The sequence below is a fragment of the Entelurus aequoreus genome, linkage group LG14 (assembly GCF_033978785.1).
Source record: "Entelurus aequoreus isolate RoL-2023_Sb linkage group LG14, RoL_Eaeq_v1.1, whole genome shotgun sequence".
Classification (NCBI taxonomy): Eukaryota; Metazoa; Chordata; class Actinopteri; order Syngnathiformes; family Syngnathidae; genus Entelurus; species Entelurus aequoreus.
The window spans coordinates 39,622,166-39,637,571 of record NC_084744.1 but is presented as its reverse complement, the minus strand read 5'-3'; positions in this window follow the sequence as shown (position 1 = coordinate 39,637,571).

The following is a 15,406-nucleotide window of genomic DNA, read 5'->3' as shown; positions in this document are numbered from 1 at the left end:
ACACCGACATCTATTTAATAATACCACCTTAACATTTGACAACCAAACAATTAAACAAGGTGACTCTGTAAAGAATCTGGGTATTATCTTCGACCCAACTCTCGTTTGAGTCACACATTAAGAGTGTTACTAAAACGGCCTTCTTTCATCTCCGTAACATCGCTAAAATTCGTCCCATTTTGTCCACAAGCGATGTTGAGATCATTATCCATGCGTTCGTTACATCTCGTCTCGATTACTATAACGTTTTATTTTCGGGCCTCCCTATGTCTAGCATTAAAAGATTACAGATGGTACAAAATGCGGCTGCTAGACTTTTGACAAAAACAAGAAAGTTTGATCATATTACGCCTATACTGGCTCACTTGCACTGGCTTCCTGTGCACCTAAAATGCGACTTTAAGGTTTTACTACTTACGTATAAAATACTACACGGTCAAGCTCCTGCCTATCTTGACGATTGTATTGTACCATATGTCCCGGCAAGAAATCTGCGTTCAAAGAACTCCGGCTTATTAGTGATTCCCAGAGCCCAAAAAAAGTCTGCGGGCTATAGAGCGTTTTCTATTCGGGCTCCAATACTATGGAATGCCCTCCCGGCAAAAGTTAGAGATGCTACCTCAGTAGAAGCATTTAAGTCTCATCTTAAAACTCATTTGTATACTCTAGCCTTTAAATAGACTCCCTTTTTAGACCAGTTGATCTGCCGTTTCTTTTCTTTTCTTTTCTACTCTGCTCCAAACCCGGGGTGGACCGCTAGCCTGTCCATCAGATGGGGACATCTCTACGCTGCTGACCCGTCTCCACTCGGGATGGTTCCTGCTGGCCCCACTATGGACTGGACTTTCGCTGATGTGTTGGACTTTCACAATATTATGTCAGACCCACTCGACATCCATTGCTTTCGGTCTCCCCTAGAGGGGGGGGGGGGGTTACCCACATATGCGGTTCTCTCCAAGGTTTCTCATAGTCATCCACATTGCCGTCCCACTGGGGTGAGTTTTCCTTGCCCGTATGTGGGCTCTGTACCGAGGATGTCGTTGTGGCTTGTACAGCCCTTTGAGACACTTGTGATTTAGGGCTATATAAATAAACATTGATTGATTGATTGATTGATTTAATATACTAACAGCATTTCATGATTAATATTTATAAATTAAGATTCCTAATAAATAACACTAGAATAAGCACACATTTGATTGGTAAATCATAGTGTAACGACCTGGATTGACACTTTATGTGTGGTGTTGGAGTTGTCAGACTTTTTGTGTGGCTGTAAACACATCACTGGCTAAGTGCCATACGTGCATGTGTTGGCGCAAGTGAGAAAGAGCGAGCGGCTGCTGTTGATATAACAAAGTTGCTTTTGGTCTGGTTTGTACTGCAGAAAATGACCAGTTTTGCGAGATAGAATTTTTTTTACTAATGTTTTGGTGATGTGTTTATGGCCGACAATAAAGAGTTTTGCTCAGTACAGTGATCGATGGAATTCATGTCCTCAAAGCGTCTCGACAGATGTTACAATATTTGAACAATGATGACGAAAACTGTTTTCTCTGTCGTGTCCGTGTGTCGAAAATTGTTATGCGCTTATTTTTTATTTGATTTTGTACGTGGCATAGATTTGCCGTGCGCAGAGGACGCTTGAGCAGTGCGCAATTGCACAGGCGCGCACCTTAGAGGGAACGTTGGTCCCGACCAGGACTCTCTAATAACTAAAGTTCCTTGGGTGAATAATGTAAACTCACTATACCGGTATGTTTTAGTGCTTTCATTGTGAGTTTACTGACAGATATAAGTAAGAACTTTACACTACTTTATATTAGAAATGGCAACAGTGGAGGAGGAATGTCCCATAACAAGAAGATAGAGAAAAAGAAGATTATCGACTATGGAGCCTGCACCGACGTGTACAAATCTTCAGGATTTATGCAGATCCCAAATACAGATTAACAGGTACCAGAAGGTAAGAAAAGTTGGTTTTACATAATATTGCGAAACAAAACACCAGATAATATGTCTTGCCTTATACACACACCATAATAATACTCCTATGTTGAAGCACAGTACAGTCCATCAAGTGGTGTGGCTTCATAGCTTACCAAAGTCCTACTAAAACATTTTGATAGATTTTTGAGCGCTGTGTGTAATGTTCTATATTTTCAATGAAACATATAAAAAGTTGGTGTTGTTTACTTGAGTCATATTGCAGTCTACATGTATCTCTTATGTGTGACTGCCATCATATTGCAGTCTACATGTATCTCTTGTGTTTGACTGCCATCTACTTGTCACACTTATCATTTTACCATGTACCAAAAAAAATAGCTTCGAGGTTGGTAAGCACAACCAAAATTATTCCGTACATTAGGCGCATCGGGTTATAAGGCGCACTGGAATTTAAGTGTGCCTCATAGTCCGAAAAATACGGTATTTTGTTGAAAATTATGCACAGTCAAGTTTTTTGCTTCAAATCATGGGTTTTCAAATTACTACCTTGATAATACAACACACTTCAGGTTCCATTACTTGCCCCAAAAAATATTTTCTGGAGAGTATATTGGACTCATTAGGGTCACGGGTGAGCTAGTGCTTTTTTCAGCTGATACCAGGCGATGATGGCGGGTATACATACGCTGGACTGGTCACCAGCCAGTCGCACGGCACATCAAGATAAACAACCAGCCATGCTCAAATTCACACCTGTTGGCAATCTTGGGTCTCCAATTAACCTAAGAATCAGAACTAAAAATCTAAATAATCAATTATGACAAAAGGGAAGTAGGAAGGCGTGTCCAACGCATATAAAAAGACAGGTGTCACAGTAATTACCGTATTTTTCGGACTATAAGTCGCAGTTTTTTTCATAGTTTGGCCGAGGGTGCGACTTATACTCAGGAGCGACTTATGTGTGAAATTATTAACACATTACCATAAAATATCAAATAATATTGTCAAGTTATGTTTTGTTTGTTTGTTTTATCCCCTAACTTGAAAAGGGTTTTGATTTTTCGACCAGGGGTTACACTGGGACTTCACTCTTTGGTTGAATCCAATGATGAGACAGATCTCTGCTTATCCTTTTATTTTGGACTTGATTGTCTCTTTTTTTCATTGAATAGTTTGTAAGCTGAAAAACCTTTGGAAAAGGTTGACAAATACAAAAGCAATTAGGGACCAATATAAACAAATTACAATAAACCATTTTTTAAAGTAAAAGTGTTTCCAAAAGTACATATACATGACCTTTAACATTTAACAACCTTTTGGCAATTAAAATAAATTCAACATATCAAATCAAAACATCAAAATAATATAAGTCATCTCACCGTCAGCCACCCTGGTCTCTGTAAACAGTTAGGCACTACTTCATTTGGCAAATTCTCCTTCAGCAGTGTTTGTTGGCCTGAAGTCTGAGCTGGACTGCAGACTTAAAAAGGAGTGGATTTGATTGCTTTAGGTGAGAGCCTTCCTGATTACTGATGGTCTTCAGCTGTTGGGAAATGTGTGTAATTCCAGTTCTGTCCTCTGGGGGGAAATGGGAGCCAAACTGACATTTGGACATGAGGCCCTTCTGTTTGGGTGAAGGCTTTGGCCTTGTGTAAAGTTTGCCAAAACACCTCCCACTCGATCTTTCCATGGATACATCGGAAAGATCGCAGACTGTAGGCAAACTAAGTGCACGTGGTTGGTTTAGGTGGTTGTGCCAAGATTTTCTATTCCTGTTCCTCAGCAGGTAGTAGGACAACCAACCGTCTTACGTCTCTGTGCAGAACGGTGGCTTGGAGTTTTTCCTTCCTGCTGCTTGAAATGGGATGGCTGGTCTTTGCCTTTGGGGCTTTTGTCAGGGGGACACAGTAGCTTGGGAAAACCCGGATGTGGACATCCCTCACAATGCCTTTGTTGTCGGGATTGGTGCTGACAACTCTGCCAAGCTTGAAGTGACTTCTTAGTGCGTTCTGGTCGCATAACCAGACAATGTCTCCCACAGTGACATTTCTTTCAGCGGTATGCCACTTGCTTCGGACAACGAGATGGGGACCTGCGAGTTGACTCCAAGATTTCCAGAACTTAGTTACCTCTGCTTGCATTGCCCTTAGCCTTTTGTAGGGGTAGCTGGAAAAGTCAAATGTTTTGGGGTCTCCACTTTGAGATGCTCGACCAAGCAGGAGGCTGTTTGGTGTGACATATTGGATACAGTTTTCCCGACTTTGAACTCTGGCATCAATCGGGCGCTCGTTTGCGAGGTTTGCTGCAGTGTAGAGGGCTGTCTGGAACTCTGAGAAGCTGAGCCCGGACTCCTTACCAAGACTCTGGAGTGCCCTCTTTGCAACACGTACAGCGGCCTCTGCTGCACCGTTCCTGTGCGGTGAGTCAGCTGGGTGAATTTTCCACATCCACTTTGTTGTATTCTTGGCTGCAGTGTCTTCCAGCACTGTTTGATCCAGGCCATCCAAGTACTTGTACAGTTCCTCAAGGACAGGTTTTGCTCCAATGAAATTGGTGCCTGGATCAGACCAGATCTTTCTTGGATGCCCCCTGAGAGCTGTAAACCGTTGGTAAGCCATCAGAAAGCTGTCTGTTGATGGTGTGTTTACCAGTTCGGTGTGGATAGCTCTGCTGGCCATGCAACAAAAGACAACTCCCCAGACTTTGAGTGTTACTTTTTTCTTGATATCATCTCGTACTTGGTACGGTCCGAAAAGGTCTAGTGTTGTAAACTCAAAGGGTGCAGCAGGCTCTGTCCTCTCTGATGGCAAGTCACTCATCACTTGTCGGCACTTACTTGCTCTTGACTTCCTGCAGGTCATGCAGCCATCAACAACCTTCTGAGCAATTCTTCTGCCCCTTATTACCCATGCTTTCATCCTCATCCTGAGCAGTGTGCCAGCCACTCCATCATGGCTCTCGTTGTGCGCTTCCGGGCCAACAGTGTAGACACCCAGGCATCATAGGGTAGGAGTGGGACACAGCAATGGTCATCTTTGAATGTTTGCACTCAGCCACCACAGACCAACAGTCCAGAGTCCTGGGGCCGTACTTATCAAGCTTCTTAGAATTACTTCTAAGAAGTCTGCTAAGAGTTGACTTAAGAGTAAATAAATTCTTCGCTGAAAGCTGCACTTAAAAGTTAGTTATCAAGCGTCTTACTCACACTTTCAGCGAAGTGTAGGACTGAATCTTAAGTGTCACACTCAGAGCTGAATTACGACATTACTATGTGCCGTAAACGGAATTTTAGGTGACGTCATTTCTGTGTCCATAGAAATGACCAATCACGGAAGGGAATCCGTTGTCTAAGAATAAAGAAATATCTTGGAAATATTTAAGTGGACAATGGGAGTGTATATTTTGACAATAAACTACAAAATAATACAAAACAAACTAGTCCCTGCCCGGCACTCACGCTACCGCTCCCTCTCTTCTCTCGCCCACACACTCACTGACGTCACTCACCTCACGGTCACACACATACGCTACTGTCATAACATTTTCTTTCCAATTCATTAATTAGGCAACTAATTTGAAACTGGTGTGGGTGGCTCTATATATACTAGCCCACTGCAGACACATGCAGAAATCAACAAGGAATCGAAAAGTATTAAATCTGTGACAAAAATAATATCCGCTCTGTCTAAACGATACCGTTTGATCAGCTGCTCGTCATCAAAAAAACAAAACATTGTTCCGTTCCCTGAACGTTCGCGCATGTCTCTCTCGCCTCAGTGCCATCCCCTGCTGGCAACTCCTAACCACTTAAGACACCTCTGAAGGTCTCTTAAATATCGTGGAGAGTAGGAGTGATTCTTAGACTTAAGAACGTTGATAAAAAGCTTTTATTCTTAAGTTTGAGAGTAGGACTAAATTTCGCGAATTCTCAGGACTTAAGTGTAAAATGGCACTCTAAGAAGCTTGATAAGTACGGCCCCTGGTCTTTGTAGACCACCAGCCTGTCAGTAGTTGAGTTTGGGAAGATTGCGCCCTCTTGTGCTGCAAGAAAAATGTCTCTCAGGGCATCTTTCCTTTCTTCCACAGAGATGGCGCCTCTGGAGGAGACTGCCTCCCACTTTGGGCCATGCAAGGCCTGAACTCGTTGACGGAACCTTTTTGCTGCCCTCCAGACCATTGCAACTGATTTGACTAGTCTGGTCAGGACACTGAACCGTTTGACATCCACAAGGCTTTGAACAATTGACCCTCCTGGTGGCCGTCTCTGTTCTGTTTGGATTTGGTTTCGATTGTGTTCGGGCACTTTTCCCAGGAACTGTTTCCGAGCTTGGGCCCTTGTCAACACAGCAGCAAATGCTTTTCTCTGCAACTTGTTGATGCCTTCTTTGGCGGTGGTTGCTAGTTCCTTAGCAGATTTTTTTGGCCACTCAGTTTCTGGCAGACTCAAGAACTCAGGTCCATTTTGCCACTCTGAATGTTCATCTAGATCTTGAGGGCCTGCTCCTCTGGTGATGGTGTCTTTGGGTAGTTTGATGGCTGCTTGTCGATCACCTTCCACTCAGGTGTTTTGGCAAGTTGCTTTTCCGTTCTCAGGAATGTGGCCTCAACTGTTTTTCTATTATTTGGTAGTGACATGGGGTCCTCCACCCAAGGATACCTGGCATGCCAATGTGGCTCTTTGCTGTGGTTGTCCTCTGTGACATAGGTGAGGCCACCTTTTACCACTTCAAGCTCTTGCTCCTCTGCAAGAGTCATTTCTTTGCCGCCTGGTTGACATTTTCCACAGCGGCATCCTCCACACTTCGGGTCACATGCTGCACCAATACTGTCCCATTTCCACCACTCTAGGAAGTCCCGGTTGGTGGTTGAAGTGTTTGACCTCTGGAACTTGGCGTGGACCTGAGTGTTGGGAGTTTTTTTACAAGATGGGCCAGTGAGTTCTTCATACCTCAAAGCAGCAGTCCTCATTGATCTCGCGAAGTGTGTTTTGGACATGTGGGCGGAAACGGTGAGGTCTTCAAAGAGTTCAGGATGAGAGCCTCCAACTGTCATTCCCAGTGGCCCGTCCCACAGTACAAGGTCTCCGATACCTCTGATCCGTTGAGGTACTAGCTGGCCCTCTCTGTGACTTATGAGCAAACTGACTTCATCGGGTCTTGTCAGAGCTCCAAGTGGGACATCCGGAAAGAATTTCTGCAGCCGTTTGGAGTCCACACTTTTATGGATGTCTACAATGCTGTCCAGACCATAACAGACCAATTGATGAGATTTCATAGTGCCTCTTGGAGTCTTCACTCTGATTTTCAAGAGGTACTGCTTTGTTTCCACAATGTGTCTTCATTCCTCCGACACCATGTACAATGAGTGTGATGTCTTCGCTCCTGAGGTTCAGTTTGTCCGCAGCCTTGTGGGTGATGTAATTGGTGTCGGACGCCAGGTCGATCAGTGTTCCAATCTTTTCTCCAGCGTTTGCGGTGACCTCCAATAACATCATCAATTCTGGCAGTTCCAGCAATCCACTCTCCGCTAAAAGTCCTGATTTCACTTTTGTGGTGTTGAATGTCTTGGATGCAGCATTGGAGAACGCATCATGAAACTGCCTTGCCAGCTCTGGGGAAAGCTTCTTGACAAAGTCCTCTTGTTCTTCTGTGTATGTTCTCCTGTTTTTGCCATCCATTGAGCCAGGTTTGCTCTTTTTCTGTGCCGAGCTGCTTTTCTTGTTTGGACAGAGGTAGAAATGATGCTCAGGTGCATGTTCATTCTTGCAGGCATGGTTGGTGCATAGGAAATCATCTTTGCAGTCTGAACTGTCATTATGGACTTCAAGACATCTCTTGCATGCTCCCAACTTCTTAGCAGCAGCCTTCTTCTCTGCAAGATGAAGTGCCCGGAACTGCATGCAATAGTACAGCTTCTTCCTGTGCTTCCCATCTCCACAGACAACACAGCCAGTGCGGTCGTCACTTGCTTTGGTGGATTTTGTCCTAGCATGTCTTGGCTCAGGCTTCGATTCCCTCTTGTTAGGTTCCTCATCCAGTTGTTCCAGCTGCTCATATATGCTCTCTTGCTCTTTGAGGAAGTCCAAGACACCATCAAACCTGCTTTCTGGAGTCACAGCATTCCTGGTGTCTGCTGCATAGATGAGCCATTCCTTTCTGAGAGGTCCTGGGAGTTTCCCCTCAATCGACTTGGTCACGAGTGGGTTTTTGATGGCGCCGGTGTCCCCAAGCTCACTGAGATCTTGAAGTGCCTTCTCCACATCTTGGATTAGCTCGACGACTTTTCGCGGCTGGTTGCTTTTGACGGGTTGCATTCTTTGCAACTCCTCCACTATCTCTATAGCAATGGAAGTCCGGTTGCCATAGCGATTCTCCAGAACACGGAAGATGTCATCGGCAGAGTTATGAGTGGTGAGACGAAGGTCTTTCCTGATCTTGTCCTCAACACTGTCCAGCAATTGGGCCTTCTTCACCTCCTTGGAACCAGTTGGCTCACCTTGTCTCTGGAGTGCTTCCCAGTCCTTTTTCCACCTGTGGAATTCACGTTTGTTTCCAGTGAATTTAGGAAGGGCTGTGGGTTCAACTTGATGGCTGGTACAGGATGACTGGGAGCAATTGGTTCCCTCCTGACTTCTTCCTTTATCCTTTGTTGTATGAAGTCAGCCTTCTTGGAAACCAGCTTGGTGGTCTGTAGTTCCAGACCTTTTAAGCTTGTCAGAATTTCAACTACTGTGTCTTCAGGGACCCATTGTCTCCACCGACCATGCACCTCCTTTGCAGTCTTTACCAGTCCTACCAGGTGGTTCAGCATGAACTCATATCCATCCAGGTTCATATCCTCCGGTTCCACAGCAGTGGTGCGTCTACACTCCTCATCTGCTGCCAGAAGAGCTATGGACACTTCATCTTTTCCAAACTTATCCCACAGGGCCTTCTGGAGTTGACCTTTGACCTTTACCCGCTTTGACTCACACTCCCTTGAAGTATTATCGAGATCTTCTTGTTGCTCTTGGGTGAGTTCAGTTTCTCCATCTTTTAGCTGTGTCAGAAGTTTGGATTCTACCTTGTCATTGGCTTCCATGACTTTGTCAGCTGCTGTGATGAGTGTCTTGAAACTGTCTCTGAGCTCCTCCTCAGACAAGTCATCATGGTTCCTGGTGAGGCTGTTGACAAGGCGGGTGAATGATGCTTTTGCACTTGTCCTCTCGGTCTTTAGCTGGTCAAGCACCTTCTTATCTGCCATATTTACAGCTCAAGTGGAGTTGGAGTGAATTTGGTGAAATTAACTTTTGAGTCTTTGGTCCAGATCTCCTTTTCCTGGTTGTCCAGTAGGGGATCGGTTTTTCACTGTCAAGTTATGTTTTGTTTGTATGTTTTATCCCCTAACTTGAAAAGGGTTTTGATTTTTCGACCAGGGGTTACACTGGGACTTCACTCTTTGGTTGAATCCAATGATGAGACAAATCTCTGCTTATCCTTTTATTTTGGACTTGATTGTCTCCTTTTTTCATTGAATAGTTTGTAAGCTGAAAAACGTTTGGAAAAGGTTGACAAATACAAAAGCAATTAGGGACCAATATAAACAAATTACAATAAACCATTTTTTAAAGTAAAAGTGTTTCCAAAAGTACATATACATGACCTTTAACATTTAACAACCTTTTGGCAATTAAAATAAATTCAACATATCAAATCAAAACATCAAAATAATATAAGTCATCTCACCGTCAGCCACCCTGGTCTCTGTAAACAGTTAGGCACTACTTCATTTGGCAAATTCTCCTTCAGCAGTGTTTGTTGGCCTGAAGTCTGAGCTGGACTGCAGACTTAAAAAGGAGTGGATTTGATTGCTTCAGGTGAGAGCCTTCCTGATTACTGATGGTCTTCAGCTGTTGGGAAATGTTGTGTGTAATTCCAGTTCTGTCCTCTGGGGGGAAATGGGAGCCAAACTGACATTTGGACATGAGGCCCTTCTGGTTGGGTGAAGGCTTTGGCCTTGTGTAAAGTTTGCCAAAACAAATATTATTTAGCTCATTCACGTAAGAGACTAGACCAGGGGTGTCCAAAGTGTGGCCCGGAGGCCGTTTGCGGCCCGTAGCTAATGTTTTCCCGGCCTGCGGCACATCATTCTAAAAATACAAAAAAAAAGTTTTAAATAAACATTAAAAAGTGGAATAAAAGAGCAAATAGGTGAAACGCAACGAGAAAAACTTTGCAATGTTGACTCTGATAACACAATTTGTTTTTACAATTTCTCACAAAATAATAATGAATCAAAATCAATGTTGCTATGAATTATTGACCGATTTAAGGACAAAAAGGACATACAAAACATGAAACAAAAAAAAAAGAAAAAGTTAATAATTATATAAATTGTTATTATAAACATACCCAGCTAATTACACTATATATTATCTGAAGCTGATAGAGAGATTTAAGCGTTGAATGTAAACATGAGTGGGGCACTTTTGGATCCCTAAGAATTTTAGTGGAATTAAAAAACATGTCTTTGCTAAAAAAAAATGTAAATAGTAATAATACATTCAAATCAAGGTTTCTATTAATTATTGACCTAGTTAGGGATCCAATTACTTCACATCAAATATTCCACTTTGAAAATATTTTTGGGAAAAATATTATATTTTGTATTTTTGCCCCAAAAAATAGGGTTTTGACAAAAAGCTCATGAAAAGTGTGTGTGTGTGTGTGTGTGTGTGTGTTTGTGTGTGTGTATGTATATATTTTCACCTGAAGTTAAATTAGAGATTCAAGTGTTTAATAAAAAAAATTATATATAACTTGTTTTAAACCCGTTTTAAGACTGAAACCCTTCTGCGTCCCTAGGACCTAACTTGCGGGAGCCCCTAAGTTAAAATAAATAAATAAATAAATTTAAAAAATAAATAAAGTGTATATTGTATTGGTTTTGAAAATGTAAAAATATCAAAATGGCCCCCGCATGCTTAGATTTTTCAGTGTGCGGCCCTCAATGGAAAAAGTTTGGACACCCCTGGACTAGACATATAAGATTTCATGGGATTTAGCGATTAGGAGTGACAGATTGTTTGGTAAACGTATAGCATGTTCTATGTGTTATAGTTATTTGAATGACTCTTACCATAATATGTTACGTTAACATACCAGGCACGTTCTCAGTTATTTATGCCTCATATAACGTACACTTACTCAGCCTGTTGTTCACTATTCTTTATTTATTTTAAATTGCCTTTCAAATGTCTATTCTTAGTGTTGGGTTTTATCAAATAAATTTCCCCAAAAAATGCGACCTATGCTCCAGTACGACTTATATATGTTTATTTTTCTTCTTTATTATGCATTTTCGGCGGTGCGACTTATACTCTGGAGCGACTTATACTCCGAAAAATACGGTAGTGCAGTAGGAGGGACAACGAGACAATGGTTTCACATTGACAAAACATCGAACACAATACTCAGGTATTTGCATGTAACTTGCACATTTTGTGTAATTATAACAATAATAAAACATTTAAAAATACATTATTTACAAGACATAATTGACCCTGTTACATATAACTGTATGTTTATGCTACAACTTTGACTTCACCCAGTCTATTACTGTATGTTTATGCTACAACTTTGACTCTAAGGAAGCTCATTTTGCTACTAAGGGTGTCCCAATGCAACTTTTTTTTATTCCAATACCGATATTGAAGAGCAGTGGTCCCGACCACCGGGCCGCGGACCGATTGGTACCGGGCCGCACAAGAAATATAAAAAAACAAATAATACAAAAAATATATATATTTTATTTTATTTTTTTATTAAATCAACATAAAAAACACAATATATAGATTATATATCAATATAGATCAATACAGTCTGCAGGGATACAGTTCGTAAGCACACGATTGTATTTCTTTATGAAAAAAAACAAAAAAACTTGGGAAAGTGTTAGTTTGAATGTCCAGGATGAGTGGAATGTGTTGAAAAGGTTGAAAAATGGGGAATTGTGGAAGTTTAAAAAATGGAATGGGGATAATGTTCCTGCAAACTAGGAATTCTTGGACATCCGGGAATTGTTTAAAATAGTTGAAGGAGAGCACACAATTTTGAACAGGCTGAATATTTTGGGGTTGGAACGGTTTGAATCGGATGAAAAATGTGGGAATTGTAGAACTTTGAAAAATGTCCCATTGGTCAAAGTGGGAATTTTCAGAAAAGCAGGATATTTTTTTTTGAAAATGGTAAAAAAAAAAAAAACCTTGAATGTTCTGAATGGGTTGAAATGGTTGGTGTTGAAATTTTTTTAATCGGTTGAGAAATGTTGAAGTACTAACATGTTAAATTGAGAAAAGGTATTACGGAATTCCTGGAGTTGTGGGAAAACCCGGAATTTTTCCAGTTCAAAAAACAACTTGTTTTTTTTGTCCTACTTAAGAGGAATGTTTTGACGGTGGAACGGTTGAAAAATGTGGGAGGAGTAGTCGCCAGAAAAAAGGGTGGAAATAAGGCTTTGGAAAACCAGGAATTCTGGAAAATCCTGGAATTTTTTTGAACATGGACAAAGAGTAGTTTGAATGTCCAGGATGGTGGAATGTGTTGAAGGTGGAATGGTTTGAAGAGGTTGAAAAATGTGGAAATGGCGAAAGTTTTAAAAATGGCCAATTCATTTTGAATGGGAAAAATGTCCCAGAAAACCGGGAATTCTGGGAATTTGTCAAGGGAAAATCTGCGGCTCCCGAATAGGCTGAACAGTTCAAGTTGGAATGGTTTGAATCGGGTGAAAAATGTGGAAGGTAGAGCATGCCAGAATCTGGAGAAGAAGAAGTTGAATAAATAGATGAATTTTGGTGTAGTAAAGCAGTGGTTCTCAACCTTTTTTCAGTGATGTACCCCCTGCGAACATTTTTTTTAATTCAAGTACCCCCTAATCAGAGCAAAGCATTTTTGGTTGAAAAAAAGAGATAAAGAAGTCAAATACAGCACTATGTCATCAGTTTCTGATTTATTAAATTGTATAAAAGTGCAAAATATTGCTCATTTGTAGTGGTCTTTCTTGAACTATTTGGAAAAAAAGATATAAAAATAACTAAAAACTTGTTGAAAAATAAACAAGTGATTCAATTATAAATAAAGATTTCTACACATAGAAGTAATCATCAACTTAAAGTGCCCTCTGTGGGGATTGTAATAGAGATCCATCTGGATTCATGAACTTAATTCTAAACATTTCTTCACAAAAAAAGAAATCTTTAACATTAATATTTATGGAACATGTCCACAAAAAATCTAGCTGTCAACACTGAATATTGCATTGTTGCATTTCTTTTCAGTTCTTTTTGACAGACATTTTAGTGAGGGTCAAACCATCATGGCATTTGGGAAACTCTGGGTTTATGGTAATGATAGGAATAGCCTACTTGATTTGCTGTTCAGTTTATGAACTTACATTCATATTTTGTTGAAGTATTATTCAATAAATATACACTACCGTTCAAAAGTTTGGGGTCACCCAAACAATTTTGTGGAATGGCCTTCATTTCTAAGAACAAGAATAGACTGTCGAGTTTCAGATGAAAGTTCTCTTTTTCTGGCCATTTTGAGCGTTTAATTGACCCCACAAATGTGATGCTCCAGAAACTCAATCTGCTCAAAGGAAGGTCAGTTTTGTAGCTTCTGTAACGAGCTAAACTGTTTTCAGATGTGTGAACATGATTGCACAAGGGTTTTCTAATCATCAATTAGCCTTCAGAGCCAATGAGCAAACACATTGTACCATTAGAACACTGGAGTGATAGTTGCTGGAAATGGGCCTCTATACACCTATGTAGATATTGCACCAAAAACCAGACATTTGCAGCTAGAATAGTCATTTCCCACATTAGCAATGTATAGAGTGTATTTCTTTAAAGTTAAGACTAGTTTAAAGTTATCTTCATTGAAAAGTACAGTGCTTTTCCTTCAAAAATAAGGACATTTCAATCTGACCCCAAACTTTTGAACGGTAGTGTACCTTCAAGTACCCCCAGGGGTACGCGTACCCCCATTTGAGAACCACTGTAGTAAAGCTTAGTTGTGTGAATGTTTGGAGCATTCACACCAGTGGCGTGCGGTGAGGTTAATGTCTGGTGAGGCACGACTGCAGCATCACAGTCAAATTTAAAAACATATGAACCTGCAGTGCAGGTGTACCTAATGTTGTGTCCCTGCGGTCGTTCGCGGCTCCTGCAGCACGAGCATTGTTTTTGCTTCTTGTTAAGTGACTTTTTTTGGGTGGATTCGGTCTTGCACGTGGAGGGTTTGGGTGTGGGCTTTGGTTGGTGTGGCCGCGGCGCTCCCGTCGGGCGGTGCATTCTGCGGCGGAGATGCTTGGCACCAGGAGGCGGGGTTATGAGACGAGCCTCACACAGTGTGTCTCCGGAGCAGATTTATGATCGCTCAGCACTAAAAATACGTTACACACATACAGTTGTTGACAAAATACACTGTACATTATATACATCAGCTAACTAAACTATGGAAATGTATAATATAATTCATATAGCAATACGGTCTCACTGCACAGCAGGCCAGCAGTTAGCCGAGTCACAATCCATGGTGAGGCACAAGTGCCTCAACTGGCTGCTGATCACCGCACCGTCTTTTCTCAGTATTTGAACGGCAAATGTAAAAATAAAAATAATCTAAAACTGGTTAAGTTAAATGGAAAATAACTTTAGTATAATCACTGGATACATATAACTATTTAATTAATTTTTTTTCTTTTTCTTTCCATGATGGCAGGTGAGGCCCCGCCTCCCCTGCCTCTAGTGACTGCACGCCACTGATTCACACAAATATGCGTCTCATTATTGGAAGACTGGACTGCCTAAAACTTAAACCTGGCCGTATAAGAAGTGAGGTATATAATAACGTCACAAAACAAAACACAAATGACATCAAGCGGTGTGCTTATATTTTATTCACATATTTTACATGTTACATTAAATGTCCAAGTCATACTTTCTGGTCAAAATCAGAAAGTATTATTCTGCACCTACAGTAATGTACTGTATTCTCTCTTCAATCACACAGGAGAACACACAAGAGCTTTCCATCACAATTTACACTCATTTGCTTTGCGGTCATTTACAAAGTGGGTACTGCCAACTTGATGACGAGGTGAAATGCAGTAAACAGAAAAGAAAGCAGCATGCATGATTTCAGCGAGGTTTTCCTCCCCCCCAATTGTCAACTTAAACCAAAGCCTTGAAAATGGGCGTTCCTTCACCGCATCCTCACCTCAACCACAACATCTCGCAGGCACGACTGAAAGAATACTCTGTTCCAGAAAAAAGAAAAGCTGTTCCACAAAAAAAAAAAAAAAAAAAAGAAATAACTAAGACACTTGGTTAAAGATAGCGGCTTAAAGGACGTCATGAACATGAACAGTGTGAAGCAAATACTCAAGTCATGTAACCTTGGAATAAACTATG